This window comes from Armigeres subalbatus, chromosome 1, assembly GCF_024139115.2.
Source record: "Armigeres subalbatus isolate Guangzhou_Male chromosome 1, GZ_Asu_2, whole genome shotgun sequence".
In the NCBI taxonomy this organism is placed as follows: domain Eukaryota; kingdom Metazoa; phylum Arthropoda; class Insecta; order Diptera; family Culicidae; genus Armigeres; species Armigeres subalbatus.
The window spans coordinates 84493793-84515607 of record NC_085139.1 but is presented as its reverse complement, the minus strand read 5'-3'; the positions used below and the strand labels follow the sequence as shown (position 1 = coordinate 84515607).

Below are 21815 nucleotides of genomic sequence, written 5' to 3'. Positions count from 1 at the left end.
TCAATCGTTTACTGCTGTGCGCTGTGGGCTCTAAATCGAAACTTGTTGACAAAATTTTCGAGTTCTTCACTCAACAAGTAGTAGATCCAAGCTGTTATTTTCGGTCGAGAAAGTAGACCAGACAGTTCATGGATATGTTTTTTAAAATTTAGTCTTGATTGGTATTCCACGATTTGGGGCTCTTCTTAGCCGTGCGATAAGACGCGCGACTACAAAGCAAGACCATGCTTAGGGTGGCTGGGTTCGATTCACGGTGCTGGTCTAGGCAATTTTCGGATGGAATATTGTCTCGACTTGCCTGGGAATAAAAGTATCATCATGTTAGTCTCATGATATACGAATGCAAAAATGGTAACTTGGCTTAGAAACCTCGCAGTTAATAACTGTGGAAGTGCTAAATGAACACTAAGCTGCGAGGCGGCTCAGTCCCAGTGTGGGGATGTAATGCCAATAAGAAGAAGAAGATATTCCACGTTTTTATTGTAACTTACCCATTGAGATAAAAATAGCTCCAACCCTCCAACTCGAAAAACTCTCAAAGTACTATGCGTCACTTTTTACGGGAACCTGAACTTCAATGAGCATTTGACCTGGTTCAAACAACCCCAGGTTGAAACAGTCACAAGGTCTCAGAGGTGGATTCCACTACTTCCAGCTGAATACGGTGAAATTATGAAAATGGCCGGATCTGTGTATAGAATAAGGCTGCGAAGTCCGTTTAACCAAACTGTGGCACTGGCCAATGAGCTACAGAGAAACCAAACCTTTCTTTCCAGAGATTTCAATTAATTCTTTAGACAAAGCTCCAACGGTTCACAGAAAGTGCCATTTGGCCGAAATGGCTGTTTTGCGGAAAGGACATTTTCGAGCCAAAAGGCTCTTTATGCTAAATGACCATTCCTACCAAACGGCATTTTCGATCAAATGCACTATTCGGTCAAACTACAATTTCGCAGAAACCTTTTCGACCTGATAACAGTTTCAGATAAACGTTCAATTCGGCTCAGCGTGAAGGCCAGCATCGGCTTGAAAAGCAGAAAGGTTAAGTCATTTGACAAAAAGGCCATTCCGCCAAACGAGTGGCCATTTTTGACCATAATATCCATTCAGTAATTGACATTTGGCCGTACGCCAAATAAAATTTTCAACCAAATCGCAAAATGGCATTTTCGTCTAAAGACCAAACGATCGTTTGGCCAGACGACTTGTTGGGCAAACGGCTTTTTCGGCCAAATTACCAGTTCGACCATCTGGTGCCTTTGGCCAATCGAATTTCCCAAGAATTTCTTATGGACAATAGAAAGAATTTTAAAGAAAATCCTTGAAAATTTTGAGCACTTTTTCGTTGAAATTCATAGATTTTTTTTTAAATCTATAATCTACAATCTAAACAATCTTCCGCGGAAACTTTGAAGAAGTTTCCGCGGAAATTTTGCGGATGAAAATTGTAAAATCCAAAGAATATTTCGCTGAAATTCCAAACAATTTCCTTTGTGAAATCCAAAGAGCTCCACTAATAATTTCGAAGAATTTCCGAATCTTCAATGTAGCTCCCGTGGAAAATCTGAAGTTAATGTCTTGAAAATATCCAAAATGAACAATTCAGCCGAACGACACTATCAACCGAATGTGTATTTCGGCCAAATGGCCCTTTTCGCCAAACAACCATTTCGGTCAAAGGGCGTATTTGGCCAATTGAGCTAGTCGACAAACCATTATTTTCAGGAATGTAAATTGCTCCATCAAATAACATTTTCGACCAAATAACTTGAAGTTACTTAGTCTTCTACCAAATAATTTATTCGACCGAACAACTTTGAACATTATGGTCTTCGGCCAAAGTTTTTCGAAATTTCAATAAGAAATTGTATGAAAATTCATTGGCATCTTCATAAAAAATTCTCTAGAGTTTCAACGTGACGTTGTAGGTATCCATCAGGAAATTCTAAAGAAACTGAATCTTCGAAATTTCCCCTGAAAGTTCTGCGGACTTCTTCAAATTTGAATCGGCGTGGAAAATTATAGATTAGCGGCGTGACAAATTTCAAAAGGCGGCGCGCCGATGAAAAAATGTCGGCGGTGGCGGCGTGGCGCGACGACACACACCTCTATTCCGGAGGTTCCTTTAGAAACACCTGCTGAAGTTGCTTCAGAAATTCCTGTGGAAGTTCCTTCAAAAAATCATGTGGAAGTTCCATAAAATATTGCTTCGGAAGTTCCTCCAGGAGTTCCTGCGAAAGTTCCTCCAGAAATTCCTTCGGAAGTACCTTTAGGAATTCCTGCGGAAGTTAATTAAGGACTTCCTGTGAAAGTTCCTCAGCAAGTTCCGGCGGAAGTTCCTCCAGGAATTCCTCCGGAAGTTCCTCCGGAAGTTCCTCCGAAAGTTCCTCCAGGAATTCCTCCTGAAGTTCCTCCAGGAATTCCTCCGGAAAGTCCTCCAACAATTCCTCCGGAAGTTCCTCCAGGAATTCCTCCGGAAGTTCCTCCAGGAAATCCTCCGGAAGTTCCTCCAGGAATTCCTCCGGAAGTTCCTCCAGGAATTCCTCCGGAAGTTCCTCCAGGAATTCCTCCGGAAGTTCCTCCAGGAATTCCTCCGGAAGTTCCTCCAGGAATTCCTCCGGAAGTTCCTCCAGGAATTCCTCCGGAAGTTCCTCCAGGAATTCCTCCGGAAGTTCCTCCAGGAATTCCTCGGAAGTTCCTCCAGGAATTCCTCCGGAAGTTCCTCCAGGAATTCCTCCGGAAGTTCCTCCAGGAATTCCTCCGGAAGTTCCTCCAGGAATTCCTCCGGAAGTTCCTCCAGGAATTCCTCCGGAAGTTCCTCCAGGAATTCCTCCGGAAGTTCCTCCAGGAATTCCTCCGGAAGTTCCTCCAGGAATTCCTCCCGAAGTTCCTCCAGGAATTCCGCCGGAAGTTCCTCCAGGAATTCCTCCGGAAGTTCCTCCAGGAATTCCGCCGGAAGTTCCTCCAGGAATTCCTCCGGAAGTTCCTCCAGGAATTCCTCCGGAAGTTCCTCCAGGAATTCCTCCGGAAGTTCCTCCAGGAATTCCTCCGAACGTTCCTCCAGGAATTCCTCCGGAAGTTCCTCCAGGAATTCCTCCGGAAGTTCCTCCAGGAATTCCTCCGGAAGTTCCTCCAGGAATTCCTCCGGAAGTTCCTCCAGGAATTCCTCCGGAAGTTCCTCCAGGAATTCCTCCGGAAGTTCCTCCAGGAATTCCTCCGGAAGTTCCTCCAGGAATTCCTCCGGAAGTTCCTCCAGGAATTCCTCCGGAAGTTCCTCCAGGAATTCCTCCGGAAGTTCCTCCAGGAATTCCTCCGGAAGTTCCTCCAGGAATTCCTCCGGAAGTTCCTCCAGGAATTCCTCCGGAAGTTCCTCCAGGAATTCCTCCGGAAGTTCCTCCAGGAATTCCTCCGGAAGTTCCTCCAGGAATTCCTCCGGAAGTTCCTCCAGGAATTCCTCCGGAAGTTCCTCCAGGAATTCCTCCGGAAGTTCCTCCAGGAATTCCTCCGAAAGTTCCTCCAGGAATTCCTCCGGAAGTTCCTCCAGGAATTCCTCCGGAAGCTCCTCCAGGAATTCCTCCGGAAGTTCCTCCCGGAATTCCTCCGGAAGCCCCCCCCGGAATTCCTCCGGAAGTTCCTCCAGGATTCCCTCCGGAAGTCCTCCAGGAATTCCTCCGGAAGTCCTCCAGGAATTCCTCCGGAAGTTCCTCCAGGAATTCCTAAGGAAGTTCCTCCAGGAATTCCTCCGGAAGTTCCTCCAGGAATTCCTCCGGAAGTTCCTCCAGGAATGCTTCCGGAAGTTCCTCCAGGAATTCCTCCGGAAGTTCCTCCAGGAATTCCTCCGGAAGTTCCTCCAGGAATTCCTCCGGAAGTTCCTCCAGGAATTCCTCCGGAAGTTCCTCCAGGAATTCCTCCGGAAGTTCCTCCAGGAATTCCTCCGGAAGTTCCTCCAGGAATTCCTCCGGAAGTTCCTCCAGGAATTCCTCCGGAAGTTCCTCCAGGAATTCCTCCGGAAGTTCCTCCAGGAATTCCTCCGGAAGTTCTTCCAGGAATTCCTCCGGAAGTTCCTCCAGGAATTCCTCCGGAAGTTCCTCCAGGAATTCCTTCGGATGTTCTTCCAGGAATTCCTCCGGAAGCTCCTCCAGGAATTCCGCCGAAAGTTCCTCCAGGAATTCCGCCGAAAGTTCCTCCAGGAATTTTTTCGGAAGTTCCTCCAGGAATTCCTTCGGAAGTTCCTCCAGGAATTCCTTCGGAAGTTCCTCCAGGAATTCCTTCGGAAGTTCCTTCAGGAATTCCTCCGGAAGTTCCTTCAGGAATTCCTCCGGAAGTTCCTCCAGGAATTCCTTCGGAAGTTCCTCCAGGAATTCCTTCGGAAGTTCCTCCAGGAATTCCTTCGGAAGTTCCTCCAGGAATTCCTCCGGAAGTTGCGGCATTGTGCTTACCGTGCCTACGAATGAATGGTTAGGGGGGTCTTATAAGAACCTAACCGCAAACGGAGCCTGTGAAGCATCAGGGCCCCCTTCACAGTATTTAGCCCTCGCTACGCTAACCGGAGCTATGGCGTAGTTGACTTTTTGCTTCTCCGAGATAATCGGGTACTCTTATTCAATCTGAACGTGAGGTTAAATAGGAGTGGGTTTACGAATATGTGTTTTACTTAGTTTTTCAACAAACTGTCACCTATATGGATTCGCATTATCCGGTTTTTTACAATGTACTTTGTGTTTGTCACATATATGCATTCGTATGATGCGTTTTTCACAGTGTACTCTGTGTTTCGTCCTTGACGTTCGGCTTCGGCTACTCTTGTTCAATCTCAACGTGAGGTTAAATAAGAGAGGGTTTATGAGTAAGTGTTTACTTAGTTTTTAACTAATTGCCACTTATATGAATTCGCATTATGCGTTTTTTTTACAATTTACTTTGTGTTTGTCACCTATATGGATTCGCATTATGCGTTTCTCACATTGTACTCTGTGTCTCGTCCTTGGCTACTCTTGTTCAATCTCAACGTGAGTGTGGGGTTATGAATATGTGTTTAACTTAGTTTTTCAACAAGCTTTAACCTACATGGGTTCGCATTATGCGTTTTTCACAGTGCACTCTGTGTTTCGTCTTTGACGTTTGTCCATTGTTACGTTCTCAGTGTTTTTGTGGCACCTCTCTTTAGTCCCTAGCTTAATGCGTGTGAGTCTACATAATTGGCTTTCCTATAAATGGTAGGTCATATGCATTTGCATTGTGTGACTTATCCAGTATATTTTATGCTTCGCGTTTCATTGCGTTTTACAAAATGCGTCATATGTATGTATTATTGATTGTATCCTCCTTCTCCAGAAACCTGTTCCATTCTCCTTTCCAACTTAACTTCCTCTTCCTTTCCCCTTTTCACTTCCTTTTCAGTCAGGTAAATGATGAGAAAGGCCAGTGATGGCAATGGCACAAATCTCCCAAATTGAGGGGAACGTGCCTCCTGAGCCGACTTTCTGATACCTGATACCGAAAGTTCCCCCAGGAATTCCTCCGGAAGTTCCTCCAGGAATTCCTCCGAAAGTAAAAAATTAATAAATTATTTTTGATATTAAAAATTTAAATTCAAATTCGATTTAAATTCTGAAATAATTTCAGTCTGAAACACTAAAAGGAATAATTGAAATTTACAGAAAGTGTTCTAGGAGCAATTCCATAATTTCCTGAAGAACAATTCTTAAATTTTCTGTTAGGTTTTTCGGAAAAAAAAACTCATGTTTGCTTGTCATAACACGAGTTCAGTAATATTCAATTCGATTTAACTAGGTTGTAATCTTTACAGATACGCATTTCGACCTCAACTGTAAGGTCGTCTTCAGTGCCTTGGACTTGATTCTTATGACTGTTCTCATAACAGATGAGAAGATCCTACTAGAAGAGCTTATTTTTTTTCTTGTTTATGTTTGGTTGCGGACTATTTTCGGACTTATATGGGTGATTTTTTGAAAATATTCCACAGGAAAAGTTTTATCTTGCTCGTCCAAAGAACTGCCTGATTAAATGTAGTTTTATAATATTTGGAACACAGTTCTAGTCCAACATTTGAAAAGGGCGTTACAGCCAAAATTCAATCCTTCTGATTCTCCGTCTACATATAAAGCTATATATGTGGACGAAGAATCAAAAGGAAAAAATTTTGGCTGTTACACCCTTTTCAAATATTGGTCTAGAGTTAGCCATATTGTTTTGAAGAAACTGTCTCTTTGAAAACAAGACAGAATATTTGAACGATAAACATCAATAAGGCCTTCTTGTGTCTCCGCGGTCTCCGCCCTCTACATTTTTTCATTGCCTAATTTTATTATTTGAGGGTGGAGTGCAAAATTTGATTGTAAAAATAAAAAAAAATAATAAAAAAAACTGATTAGTTATACAATTTTAATAGTTTATTATTTATTTTGTACTGGCGAACGAAACCCAACTTTGCCCGGATGTTGCAAATGTGACAATCTCGCGCTTAGTTTCATAGGGGCGTAACTGTATTGATCGATTTCTTTTCGTCGATGTTTTCTTTTCATTATTGTAGCGAATTGCGCTAGTTTGTCGATAATTTAATGATTTGGTGCGATAAAGGATGAATGTATCTTGTACCAAAATCGATAATCACGGTTGTAGCTTTTGAAACAATTGAGTTATTAACAAAATATGAAATCGATTAAGAGAAATCGATCAATACAGTTACGCCCCTATGAAACTAAGCGCGAGCAATGTACTATTTACAGCACTGCACTCTAGATCAATATCCGGCCGTTTGTTTTGTTCTCTTGCAAATCTGCAAATCTTGCAAATCGGTAAACCCGTTCACGAGTTAAATTGTCAGGGAGGAAATCACAACTCATTTTTATTATATAGAATTTCCAACCCTTTTGTTATTCAAAGACCAACGGGACAAAAGAAGTAATTCATATTTGTTCTGGCCTAATTACAAATTTAGTTTTATTGAAATTAGTTATCAAAAAATATCTCTTATAACGTTTTTCGTACTTTTTTTGCCAGAAATTAAATCCATGTTAGTTGCATTTGTCGCAGTAGCGTCACTAGACTAGACAGGTAATTCTCTAAAGTCTATTACCTGTCTAGTCTAGTCTAGTCCTGTCTACACATACACATTAACATATACACAGTTGAGATGTTTTTCCGGAAAAAGCGACAATGCATTGAAATGAATTCATATAAAATTTAACTGATGAAAATTATCCCTGAGGTGCTATTTAAACCTTTCTCATGTATTTTTTAATTAGGCAGATGCTGTCAAAGCACGCTCTTATGCACACTCTAATGGCCTTGTTGAGGGCTGACTACGCAGAACTCGCGCTTGTTTTCCATCGTTTTCCTTGTCCTGAGGCAAGTTTCGTCCTCCGTAGCCATAACCTCGCCCTGCTGCTGACCTCACCCTGGAAAGCCACTTTCATGTGCAGGGCCCTTACCACCACTCCGTTCCCAAGGATTTGTGCCAGCTCCGCCAGGATAATCTCCCCGCCCTGGTACATCTTAAACTTTGGACGTCCAGGGGCGTCCGACTCACGTGTGCCGTCGTTATATCGAACGCGAAAAAACAATGCCGTCTCCATTCTTTGGATCACCCCCGCCCCTTACTTAGAATGATAAGGCTCTTTGTCCAAACACCCCTGTCGCATGTTCTGAGTGTCCTCCAAAAATTGAACTGATTTGGATAAAACTGATTTAGCACAAGCCACAAGGTGAAAAAAACTTAATAGCTGAAAGGAATTCTCAAAAGCTTTCACTCCACGAAAACCGCATCTTATTTATTCGTGGAACATGAGACAAAATCAGATGCGCATTGTAGAGAAAAATCGATTTTTTGGCCCACCCTACAGCATCATTTCCATCGGACATTAGTCTTCTTTTGGCCTCCAACTGTACGTACCTGTCATCTGAAGGCAGCTTTTTCTCTTATAGCGTACTACAGCCCTGTCAGCTCATTAATTTGGGACGAAATCTGGAAGCAGCAGAAGAAGACGTCAAGTTGGGTATTTGTCTCTGTCTCTCCGTTGCCATTTCGATCAAGCCTCCTGATCAGGTTAGGTCTGCGGAAGTCTTTATTCACTCTGTTTACATCCTGTTTGACAGAACATAATCGATGAGCTAGTACCCAACCCCCCCACAACTTGACATTTGGCCTTAGTTTCGCGTACCCACTTGCAAATCGCAGATGGCACTTCGAAACATAAACAATGGGTCATCCTACACTGCCGCCACACTTTTCCTCCGTAGAAACCATGTTTTTTGTTTCGTCATTTGTTGTCAACAAACAACGGACAGGAGCGTCATATGGATGGGGTGAATTGGTAATTGCAATTAATGAAAAGATTCGGAACAAAACTTCCAATGCTTAAAATGTTGAAATTTGTCGCTTTGGAAAAATAAATTTGTTTTATATATCGCCCATTTAATTTTAGACGAGTTCCCACTGATCTATGCAGTTTTAATAGTTGAATCTAAGAAGTTAAATTTATTAGCTGTATAAATGATTATTCATTATCATACAACTTCATAACTTGATTATCATAAAATGATAAGATATGAGAACAAAGGAACTTGCGATTGATTTGATACTACCATCATGACTAGGTAGTTTCTTTTTAAAACACTCGTAATCGTTCACATTTGGATCAGGATAAACCGTGGTTATTTTTGTAACGAAGGATAGTTTTGTAGAGTATTTAAATCGATGTGCCTTTTTGATTAAATAAATAACCCCCACAGTTTATTTGCACTGTGCGTAATGATTTACGGGTTTAACGGGTTTGTTAACTGCAGAAAATCGTCGGTGTATATTCTTAAATTAACCCTCGGTACGATAATTTCAACTGCAACATCTTTTTGTGTGAGGGAAGTCGTGAAACTTTCCAATCCAAAATTTCGTATTACGGTAGCCTAATATCTCGGGAATCTTGTTCGCGATTTTTTTCCCGTGTGTTTTACATATTATACGATGTTGGACACGAATTATTCGAAATTAAGCGCGGATAATCATAATCCCGGCCCCATTCAAAATACACTGGACGCGGGGACCAAAATCTGGTGGAAAGTTTTCCCAAGGTGTAAGGTTACTTTTACCTCAAAGAAAGTATCTCGTTAGTCCGGCTAATTCAGATTTTTACAGAATAAAAACTACAAACACTCATTCAAATATATTATCTTGTCTGTTTTCAAATGGCTGTGGGCTTATTTTGGTTTATTTGTATGGATTTGACAATCGGATTAACTAGAGAAATATTTCGCAGGGGTTTACTATAAATTAAGAATAATAAGGATGAATGACCCATTTTGCGTTAGATTTTTATAAGCTATTTTGAAAAGTAACATCTCCCGTGTCCATTTATCCAATAACGTTGCTTTCCTCCTCTGCATTTCCAGCCCAGTTCACCCATTAATACTTCACATAACATATTCTATCTGCGAAATCCTTATAAATTTCCAAGTTATATGACATATAACCGCTATCGATGAAAATGAACCGTCGGTAAAATTTCCGCCATTTGATTTGTTTTGGCAATCGCTCCTTCAACCTTCAGTCGGTCATCTTAGAGTCATCAACTACCGCCTCTTTCCTAATATTCATTCTAGTTTGGATTGATTTTTGTCACGGTATTTAGTACTGGACATTGCCTTCGTTTTCGCTTTTTTCATAAAATGATTCAGATAATCACAAGTTTGACAGAACCAATTAAACTTATTAAACCAAAATTTCGGGGTACAGTGGTATCGTACTACATATATCAAGTTGTTCTCGGGTTGGTACCCCTATAAATACTTGTTTCGAATAATCCAGCAACAAACCACGTTGTAGTTTTATCTTTATTTTAAGCACCCAGCCCGTAATGCTCATATATATACGAGCCTATACCAAAATAACTAATAAGTAATGCAATTGTGTTATAATAAATAATTAAAACAAAATTATGTTTATCTTTAACCTTTTACGCCGTAATCGAGAAATGCTCCCGATATAAGTAAGTTTGACAGAACCACCTGAACCAATTTTTCGGGGTACATTGACAATGTACTGGAGACGTCAAATTGCTCACGTCATTGCTAGTACCATTCGAAATCTTGTACATACTGCAAATGGATGAAGACGAGCGAGATGCATAATGTCGCAGTTTTTTCGTACCGAGTGCAAAAACGTACAAACCGAGTGATTCGATTGGAAGGAGGCTTTCGAGACGCGTAAAATAAGTCCTTCAAGCCTCTTGCAACAAAGGTAAGGATTTTTTTTTAAAGAAAAGCATTTAAGCCTCTCTAATGGAGACTTTCGAATTTTCAAGTTCAATATTTTCGTTAAGAAACATATTATTCAACATTCTGTTTCGATCAAGTGGATTGCTTTATCTTTTGCCTTTTTTTATTAACTTTATCGACAAGTTTTAATTGGAATATTAATACATCCGCCATTTCACGTTTTTGTCCGAAGTACCCCCTGGAGTCAGCAAATTCCCATTTTAGATTTCAACAAATCCGATGCTTTTTTATGAATTTGGTTCATTAATTAGAATAATTGAATATTTTTCAGCTTTTAATATGTTTAGACCAGAAAGCATATCTTAATACAATACGCAAAGTATTGTCCAAAAAGAGTGCTGCTTAATTTCGAATAATTTCTTAGAAACAAGCTGAAAGCCTGTCTAATAAAATTAAAAAAATAAATAGGCACTTTATTTTCAATTGTTTATTTAATATTTTTAAAATTGAGCTCGTCTTGATACAAGACCTACTCTATCCTTGATGTGGATTCCCGTGTAGGAAAAAACAATAATTATTGTCCTTTGTCTTCTCGTCTTATATATGCATAATTCCATTTCATACAAGCTCAGCTCAGGGACGAGCCAGCCTGGGGCTGCAAGTCTCTATAATAAAGACAACAAAAAAACAATTCGAAGAATACTGCAAAGTCTGTCTATTCCAACGAACCAAAATATTTGATTTAGTGAGTTTTTTTTTGTTGCAAAATAGCCTATTCCGTCCAAATGTGCGTTTCCTGATATGCTGTCTTATGACTTAGCTTTTAACGCAAAGTGCACAAAACCGAATGGTCCGCAGATAGGCCGAGGACAGGGCATGATCTACCGATCCAGAGTCAACCGTCTCCATCCTACCCTTAAGATCCATTCATGAGTTGATGTTTCTATTAAAAATCCCATTCGACTATCACTCCGTTCCGCTCGTTCGAAGCAGAGTGGCGGGCAGTCAATGGCTTCCTAACCTGAAAGGCGATGAAAATTGCTATAAAATAGCAAATTGTAAAACGATTATTTGCGGCAACGGCAGTGGCAGCAGCGACGTCGCGTCGCCCGTCAGCTCCAGCCTCAGGTCCCATGCCTTGGTTCGTTGGATCTTGAACAAACGCACTGAGCCAAACCGTGGCTAAGCAAACGTGTCGACCAGTGAAGGTCTATCACTAATTTAATCATCCACTTCTAGTAGGTAACGGCCGCGCATCAGTAGCAGCCAATTACCCAACTTCACGTACGGCGATGTCTGATTTTTGCGTGAAGCAAGATTCAGCGAACTGAACCGCTGCGCGCTGGCTGCTGAGATTGTTTTGTCGTTTAGCGAACCGCACCTGAGCGCGGACGCAGGTCTCGACCTTCCCCGCACAAAAAAGGTTCATGAAGAAGATTCCGCTGGGGTGGTCGGTCATCCGAATTTGCCACGTAATGTGCGCGGTGCAAATTTGAAAGTGTGTAGTTGCACAATGACTAGCCTCGAGGAACGAACGGTTCGGCACCGGTCAGCACGCTGCATCGTGCGACGCCCGCATTGTGAGGGCGTAAAAAGATTACGCCGAGAGATAGCGCTAAGCTGTGGAAAGAGTCACTAAGTTCTCTGTTCGAAGCCACGCGGAGAAGAATGCATTCCGAAATGACCTTTTGCATACGGCTCGGTGTGCTGGTGGTGTGAGCGATTCGTAGCGATGGATGCGGCACAGTGATGTCAGGCCGGAGTGTCAGCATGAATTGCTTTGGACATTCGTGATGGATGGGGAAGCTGAGTTAAAGTTTAGCATAGGTCGTAATTAAGGGTGAGTAAGTACGCGCGTTGTTACGAAACTGACAGTTGCCTTCAACTGCGACGGGCTGGAATAGATTGGGGCTCTCTTAGGGCTAGTACCCTTTCTACGCCGAGTGGTGCAATGTCGCGTTGATTTATTATGTCGTTTAATGTACATTAGTGCAGTCTGCGGTTTTTACGGGAAATTGGTTGTGATGGAACGTAAGTGGTTGCGTTATCTCTTTGAAGTGGAAACATTAATTGAATTTGCTATATTTTACGGTTCACCCTTTTTTGGATAAGCTCAAATCTATTCCGGGAACTGTTTACATAGAAAATGATCATTGGGCAGAATACGAGGTTGTGCCTTTGAATACATCGCATCAAACCATTTGAGCGTATGCTAGTACTGTTCGATACAAAGGTAATCATTTCAACTTGAAACATCAGAAGAAAAAAAACATATAACTAAATACAAAATTGTTATCAAATATTGACAACAAGATTTGCCGAAAGATATACAAATTAAGTATATTTAGAACTTTTCAATTAAAGTGCACGTTCAAATAATATCAGATTTTTAAATATAGGTACTCATGACTAAGAGGTATCTATTTCCATGGAAATTTCCAAACAAATCTCAAATGCCTAAAACTTTAGGAAAAATATTCATATAGCAGTTATATAAACGCATGAGGAACCGCACATCACATCTCAAAGTCTTCCTTGTAGAAACAAAGCGCAAATGCATCAGATCTGGCTATGTTTTCTTAAACGATTAAAAACCCGCTACCCGGAGAATGATACAGAGAAAGAGTAGAAAAACGGACACCATGATGGATGCTGGAAGCTTTTTCCACTCACAGGAAGTCATTTCGAACCACTACTGCACTGGCTGACTGACTGCCTGGTGCCCTTTTGTATGCGATGAAATGAGCACATCATGAGCAAAACATTATTTTTTTAACGTTTCATCGCTTAAAACCGCTCTAATTTACATTCTCACTCGCTTCTGGTTTGCTTTTCTTCCAAGTTGGCTTGTTCATTGAAAATTATCTTCAACTCTCGAATATGTGGCAAATGAGATGGATAGGGCAAAGCGGGGCAGTGCCAAAAAGTCAGTCACGGCATATATATATATGTTGGATGTTTTGCTTCTGCTTTGAAACCCATCTGCTTGTTATAACTAAATTTGAGACTATAATATCATAATATGTGTTTTATTTCTTTCTCAGAAGACCCATTTAGCCCCCTCTATCTCTACACTATTCTGTGGTTTGTTTGGAGTACTTGCCAGAAACGTGATAGGTAGAAGTGGGAACACCAACTGGAGATTAGCGAACAGTTTGGAATGGCAGAGGAAGCAAGAACTTACTACATCTCTTTTACATTTGAGCGTGCATCACGTGCAGAAATTGAGATGAGAAAAAAAAAGCTCAACCAACGAGGAACGGATTCAAGTGGGAATGTGGAGAAAAACAACACAACGGTTTAGCCGGAGTGACCTGATTCTCTAGTGATCCAGCTGACAATGACAGCCCAGCTCGAGCGTGCCTAGTGCCCTAGTCAGCTGTCGTCAAGTATTTCAGCTCTGCGGAAGCGTTGACTCATGGTTGGAAGAAGGAATTCTTCAGCGAATAGGATTGTTTGAGTCTCAACCTGTTTTTTTGGAATGAGATGTTTATCTGCACAATAACTTTTTTGTCCCTTAAGATGATTATCGAGCTACACACAAATCACGGTACCATCCACAGTTTATCTTGACCATCCTATGGTTTGACGACTTCTGTATTCCTTTTCCTTCGTTGTGAATAGGTACTCCGCCGTTCGGCATTGAAAATTGACGTCAATTATCGTGCACGAGGATTTATGTGATTCGATTGTGTACGAACAAATCAAATCATCTTCTGCAACCAAATCTGTTTGAATTGATTATGGCTTTTATTGGTTGCACTCGCTCTCCGTTACATTGGGATCAGTAACAATTTCCATGAAGAGTGTAATAAGTCATATTTTCAAAGCTCTATCAAAGCCACAATTTTGGTCGTCATGTGGTCAAATGAATAACCACAATAAGAATATTTGCACTGCAAAGAGTTTATAACGGTGTAAAATGAGAGCAACATTTTTCTCTTTGGAATTCATGATGGTCATATTGGAAAAGAAGTATTTTCAAGTCGACGAAATTTATCGCTAAAATCTACAATTAAATTATATGTCCATTGTGTAGAAAACTTTTGCTGCTGAATAATTAGGAAAAGTAATATTATCAACTTGGAAAATCAACAGATTAAGTGGACATTTACGGTGTTAATGTTATAATTATTTTCAATTTATTGCGCCGAACTACATTACTTCGCCGGCGCATGGTATACAGTCTTATTGCCTTTCTCATACAACAAAGATGGCTATATGATTGCTTCAAAAAAGAACTTTTGATAGAAGGCCCGGAGACCCATACTGCTCATCTCGACCCCATCGACTCAGCTCGACGAACTGAGGTGATGTCTTTTTTTTCTTCCTAAACAATTGAGGGGGAATCTGCTCAACAGACATCCTGGGTTGGCCAGAAAGTGCGGGGTTAGGGACCACCTCCAACAGCAAACGAGGGAGGCAGGACTACATCCCCGACCCGCTAAACCGTTTCCACTGCCGCCAAGCCCATCGTCCCTTCGGTACAACTAAAAAGTAATGATAAGAAAATTATTTTGAGCTTTTTAGTGGAATGTTTTCACCTGTCATAAGACGAGTTTGAACAATCCCATTGAATTCCACCACTTAATTGTATCCTGACAGATGCATATTTCGACCTCAACAGTAAGGCCGTCTTCAGTGTCTTGTACTTGACGAGTCAAGTACAAGACACTGAAGACGGCCTTACTGTTGAGGTCGAAATACGTATCTGTCAGGATACAATTAAGTGGTGGAATTCAATGGGATTGTTCAAACTCGTCTTATGACAGGTAAAAAGTAATGCTTCAATGGGGGGCCAGTGCACAACGCACCCTCGAGGTTTGCTACGTGTCCTTGCAGCATCGAACATCGTGACTCGCTTTTTTAGAAGAACACCATGGTATCGTGCCAGCGCATTGCCGGCTTTCCAGGTAGCCTTACCACGCCCTATGTCCTCGGAAGGTGGGAAGGGTCGACTTCGCGCCTGCTTCCCTCTGCACGACTGGTATCAAGAATGATGATGCCGCGTGCACCCAAAATTGACCTCTCTGCAATAGGGTCTATTCGCCAACACACAGAGGGATTTGCCGACGCGGTGCCTACGCCTGCCCCAGCTTTAACGAGGACCCCTTTCCGCCCTCGAGCTCGGAACCCGCACAGTTGACCGACGCCGCGAAAGCGACGATACCATGTTGTTCTTCGCGCGGCCACTTGTTCGATAAAAGGATCGAGTTCGACCACAGGGCACCTGTATCACCCATGAAGCCGACTCCGAACCCTTGGACCACCTCTTATTTGCGCCTGAACTAGCCATCCTTGAGTCCACGCGCCACCTTCTGTGTAGCTCCGAGACAATTTGGACGATAGCCGATAGAACGGCGTTCCAGCCAACTTCATCTTTACACATCCTCCTTGTGCCCCGGTTCCAGGCACTTGAAGCAAACTTGACCATCCCACCTTGACGCTCCCTAACTTGACTACCTTGGAGGCGTCCGCTGCAGATAGCCGAACCAATGCTACCTGCGTCCCTGCCGGACCTTACCGTAGCCGAACGGCTGCGGTGGGCATCTCCACTTCACACTGTCGCCGCAGTGCCGCGCCGTGACGAGCTCTTCGACTTCGGTGATCTTGTCCAGGTATTTAACCCTTAGATTCACCTCCGTCGTGAGTGCCCTCACCTTGACCGTCTCGCCTAGGACTTCCTCCGCCAACTTCTTGTAGGCGGCGCCCTTTTGCGAGACGCCCCGCTTCAGCTCGAGGATCATCTCGCCCGTCCGGGTATGTCTTATTCGACGTACGTCGGCGCCGAGTTGACCGAGATTGACGTCACTCCTCATCGCCTTCAAGACGTCCGAGTACTTAGCCTCGTCCGTCTTGATGACTAGGGCATCGCCCCTGGAGCTATTGCCACCTACTCTAGACTTCTTGCTACCCTCGTTCGCTTGGGCCTTCTTTTCGGCCCTTGACGTCTTCGGTTTCTTCTTGTTCTTGACTAAGGTCCAGGAGGCGTCATCCCCCTATATTTCCCTGGTCTGGTGCGGCTGAGAGCTCTCAGCCTGCCGTAACCCCTTACCACCATCTTTCCTGGGTGAACGGACCTTTCCAGGTGCTTCCTCCCCCGGTTTTGGAGGTACCTGGCCGGGGTTCAGCTTCCTAGCTACACTATCCTTGTTCGGGGTAGTGACCCTCCGCGTTTTGGAGCGGCCCCCAGGGAGTTCATCCCCTGGAGACTGTCTCCCCCGTTTTTTGTGTCTGCTCCGTTGGGGCAGTCACCCAGACGTGCCCGCGAATACTTGAGCCTCAGTCTGGGTAGACTTTGGCACCACCGTCTTCGCTGGCACGCCCTCGGTCGATTCGCCCTTGCCCGAGTCCGCGAATCTTTGGGCCTCAGTCTGGGTAGACCTCGACTCCACGGATTTCACGGGTTTGCACTTGGCCGTCCCGACCGCCCTCTCCATCTTGGCGTCCAACATCGACCTTCGAAGTTTCAGCAAGCTCCCCTTGAGGTCCTTACTGATATTATGCTTCGATGACGCAAAGTCGATGATGGCGTCCAGCTGTTCCGTCGCCACCTCGAAGGCCGAAAGCCCATCGCGTTTGCGGTTCATCGCCCTCACAAGCCATGGGTCGTCCATAACCACTACCGGCGTAGCCAGGGAGAAAGTGACGCACGCTGGCGCTGCGCACCGAGCTGCCGACTATTGCTTCTGGCCTCCTAGGCGGAGACCTGAACAACCCACCTCTTGCGAAGGAGTTGTCGCCTACACTACTACCACTAATTGAAGAATTGACTTGGTTTTCCATTTTGGTCCCACGAGTTGCTCGGGAAAAGAGGTCCACCACGCCAGAGCCCAGCATGACGCGGTAAAGTACAATTTTTGTGAAAGGTGCCCAGGTACCCCACAGGCTCCGTTAAAGGCCTAGCTCATTATTTTACAACCTGGGCATGCATCCTCTCGGCACGGGTCGCTTAACGCCTTGCGATTAGGGGTTAGAGACGATGGTCCCCTTGGTCGCATCCCCTCACTCTAGCTGATGTCAGAAGGACAGCAGTGCCCAGGCGGTCGATTGTCATCGGAAGACCCGTGGAAGCGTGAGATTGGAACTTGTGAGGACCAGAGCTGTGTATGTCGCTCCTTCCCAGATGTCAACTCACCATTTCGCAGCCCATGTGATGTCTGTATGTGTGTATGTATGTATGTATGTGTGTGTACAAGAAAAATGTGAGACACACTTCTCTGTACTTAGTCTCATCCGAACTGCTGCAATGCATTCAAATGAACGCAAATAAATGTGAATTGATAGAAATAACTGAATCTATCTTCCTAAAGTGCAATTTTGACCTCTCTTATGTGATTTTCTTGTTTTATAATACACGAGAAAGGCCCCATCACCGCTAGGTGGATTATTCTGTTTTTTAATCTAAATTTCACCATAAAACGAACGAGTAACTTATATCAAAGAAAGTATTTTGAAAAAGTAGAAGGTTATATCAGAGACACGACCGCAACATCAACGCAGAATTACGTATTAGAGTGCAGCGATTCAGAACAGTAATTATAGGTTTCTTGCCTTCAATCATTTTTCGAATTTGATTTTTAACATTTATCAATTCACGCACCAGATTACTAATAGCCGAAATGTAGGCCATTAACTGTGTATAACAAGTTTTCAACAGTGTCTGACGAAATTCAATTTTTCAATAGTTTAGCATCTTTATTCAATTGTTTCTAATAGTTGTGAAAAATCTCAAAGAGTGAAAAGTCTCTGCAGAATGAGCCCCCTAAGTTTTCCCGAAGCACGTCAAAACTGGATAATTATCATTCTGTTAGCATCCTCATCATGATTTAAATCATCACTCTTTTCAAAGCAACATTGCGGCAGCAGAATTTCCTCTTCTGCGAGTGGTTTAAAAAGTGATTCCAAATACTCTTATGAGAGGTTTATAGTGGTTATCACTTTGCCACATTTTACTCTCATAGTGGTGATCAGTAGGTTGTCGTGTAATAATGAGTTTCATTATTAGTTTTTATAATTTGATGATTTTCAAGCCATTCCAAGAGTGGAACAAAATTTCAAATGTTACTCGGGTATGATCTAGGATAGTAAGGCCATCATCACGGTGCTATCGAAGAATAGAGAGGCATATCATATTTTTCCTATTTTACGGAATACTGACAAAGTTGTAGCGCAATTTATTTCAATGAATTTTGTTATAAAAACTTTTTCTATAGCTTTTAAGTTGGCTGATTTAGAACAGTTTTGGCTACCTGACTTTTGTCCCTCAAAAAACTTTATTTTATCTCCTATTTATTATTTTCGTTTTTTCGGTAAAATGTTTTGGGAACTTTTCAAAACGCGTGTTATTCTATAACTAACATGACATCAGTCAAATTGATAAAATCGGAGACCGTCACGATAATATGATAGACTTTGAACGTTAATACCTCAGCCGTTTCTCGATGGATTTCCAATATTTTTGGACCATTCGATCAAGGATGAGTCAACGCTTCATTGTAAAAATACAGATTTTCAATGATTAATGATTCAAAATTGACGAACAGTTTAGAAATAGTGAAACAACCAATCCCGACCATGCATCGCAGACACAGACGTCAAAATGAAGCAACGTGCGGTTTGGATCTAATCCACAGTTCGAACAAGATTTCACGCAGAGCGTACGCAGCCGAGCGGACACAGCAGCACGAAGGGGCTGGGCTGGTAGCATTCTCACCGGAAAACCATCGCATTGGTGGTGGTCGTCATTCAACATCAATGAAACAGGCTTTTTTTGTGAAGAACGGATTGATTACAAAAATGGCTTCGGTTGTGACCCCCGCAATGCAGTAGCGATGCTGAACAGCACGAAGTGAAATTTAGACGTATGGTTCCGATATGCGTTTGGATATGGTTAGTTATTTGGAAGCGCACTGGGGAAAGGTTTGGTTCTTCTCAGGACCAGCATTTTATGGAAAGTAAGAGTTAACTGTGAAAATGGACTGTTTTGGTAGCATCATTATTGATTTCGTCCATTCGAACAAATTTATTGCATCATCTCCCTCCGTGCTTTTGATTGTGCTACCGAAGGGCAACATTCTCTCGTCGAAAAACGATTCAGTTTTGAACTTTAAAGAAAATTAACCTCGAATCAACCATTTATTTTGTATAAAATGATGAACCGGAAATAATACAAACACAAAAACAGATTAACATTCCAGAAAATTTCACTTTCTGCCGACGACAGCCAAATCGATAAAGACGCTACTTTAGAAAAAAAAAAATCTATAGCAATTTGTATTATTTTGTATTATGAAAAATTTCCATATTAACCAATAACCAATTTAAAAATCTTTCGAGAGAATTTCACAGGATGCTCTGAATTTCCAGACTCTTCCATGCTTTGGGACCGCTCTCTGTAGAATCCCGATCAAAATGCCTCGCGCGCGCCAGAGAGCAGCCTTCTTGTATCTAATGCATTAATCCCATTAGCCACGCCCCTTCGTTAATCGTTATGAGTGCACATCATATTTACACCCGTGATCGGTTACAAAGGGGCGGGGCTAACGGACTTACTTTATTGAATATAAGAAAGCTGCTTTCCGGCGCGCGCGTGCCATTTTGATCGAGATTCTGCAGAGCAGTCGAATAAGATTTCACGCAGAGCGATCGCAGCGGAGTGGACACAGCAGCAAGAAAGCTCCAGTATAGAAGTTTCAATGGAAAACCTTCGCATTGTGTGACTGAACATGTATTCCCAAAGTGAAATTTCAACGCAAGGTTTCGATAAGCGTTTGATTGCATTTAGATATCGGAAATGCGCATTTGGGAAAGAACATTTGTTCATTCAGGACCAGCATTTTCTGGACAGAAAGGGTTGATTGCAAAAATGGGATGTTTCTGTGGCATCGGCGCGGTAGCTTAGTTGTTAGTTAGTCTAACAAATCCATTGCATCATTTCTCTCCGATGCGCGTTTGTTATAGTGCTACCGAAAGAAAGAAGAAAAGAAGAAAATTCATCTCGGATTGAGCTTCTTTTGTATAAAATGGTGGCCCGGGAAAAATCGATTTTATTCCCAATGACTAACAGAAACAAAATCAAAGAATCTTGCCAGAAAATTTGGAATGGCACATAATTTAAAATAAAGCATCTTTTCAGAATCGTTATTATCGTTTAAACGGATGAATTCGAAAACTTTTGCCGAATGGTATGTTTGTCTGGGTAAAGATTTTTCCCAACGGTGAATACCTCTTCTTGGATATATATTTTAAGTCCTGAAAAGGACTGTGTGTAATTAATTGCTGAAATTCCTCTCATTTTGCCACCGGTGTCAATGAAAAGGATACACATACGATTCCATTGTGGGTGGAAACCGAACGTTGCAAATTCAAGACAAAATTTTCAAAACGACTTATCTGCTTTTGTAAACAAAGATTCAAACGACGATTTGACGAATCTTCTAGCTCTCCCACGCAAACCAAGGCCATCAACAGGTAGCGGAAACCTTCACCTACCTATTGGTGGTGTTGGTTTGCGTGGGAGTGCTATCAGATTCGTCAAATCGTCGTTTGAATCTTTGTTTACAAAAGCAGATAAGTCGTTTTGAAAATTTTGTCTTGAATTAATATATTTGCGTTTGGTTTCGCGCAACTTCCGATTCGATTTATTTTTCCTTTATTTTGGACATTTTTATGGATGGTGTCTTCTAGGATTGTGATGTCCACTGAAAGCCAGACGATTGTCTTCAGCGTGTCGTATTAATCCCTTTTCCACGGTTCAAAAATAGTCTACCAACTGGGAGCTACTACTCGGTTTCTTGATTAAGTTGACCATCGAGCAGAGAGAGACACAAATTTTGATGACAAACACCATCCATTTTGTATAGCTACGTGGTTCTATGTGACCTTTGCGTACAACCCGATTGGGTTGCACCTTTGAGTTTTTTTTTTGACATAATAAAGAATATGGGTTGCACTATCAATGCCGTGTAAACATAATTTTTTTGGTTTGCTTCAATCGGAGATATCAACTTTTGAAGAAAAAAACCACTAGGATGGAGCCTTTCTCGTGTATTATAAAAATAGCAATTTGACCATAACTTCTGAGCCCATAGTTCGATCTGGCCAATTTAAAATAGAAAACAATGGGACAGAATACTGCGTCGAATGCAACTTATTGCGAGCAAATCGGATAAAGATAAGTGCCTAAAAAATGAGCGAGATTTTTTCTTGTAAAAAATGTATTTTGTCCATAACTCCGAATCCCATAGTCCTATTCGACCAATTTTTAATATGAAACAAAGGGCCAGGATTCCGCGTCGAATGCAATTTGCGAGCAAATCGGTTAAGGATAAGTGCCTGAAAAATAAGTGAGAATAGTTTGCGCACGAACATACACACACAGACATCACATCAATTCGTCGAACTGAGTCGATTGGTATATAACACTATGGGTTCTGGGCCTCCTATAAAAAGTTCGCTTTTGGAGCCTTTACGTATACTTTGTACACGAGAAAGGCAAAAACGTAATTTTGACAAAAAACATGTTTTTACTTTTGATCGGTAAAAGTTATTAAGCTTATTAACATATCAAAAGCTGCATT

The 21815-nt window shown here is 42.1% G+C and overlaps 1 protein-coding gene across 7 annotated transcripts in view; it reads left to right on the top strand.

Moving 5' to 3' along the window:
• LOC134227655 (uncharacterized protein DDB_G0283357-like) overlaps nucleotides 1–21815 on the top strand; it is a 695055-nt gene that overhangs the window by 172732 nt on the left and 500508 nt on the right. The gene's annotated exons all lie outside the window — the stretch shown is intronic.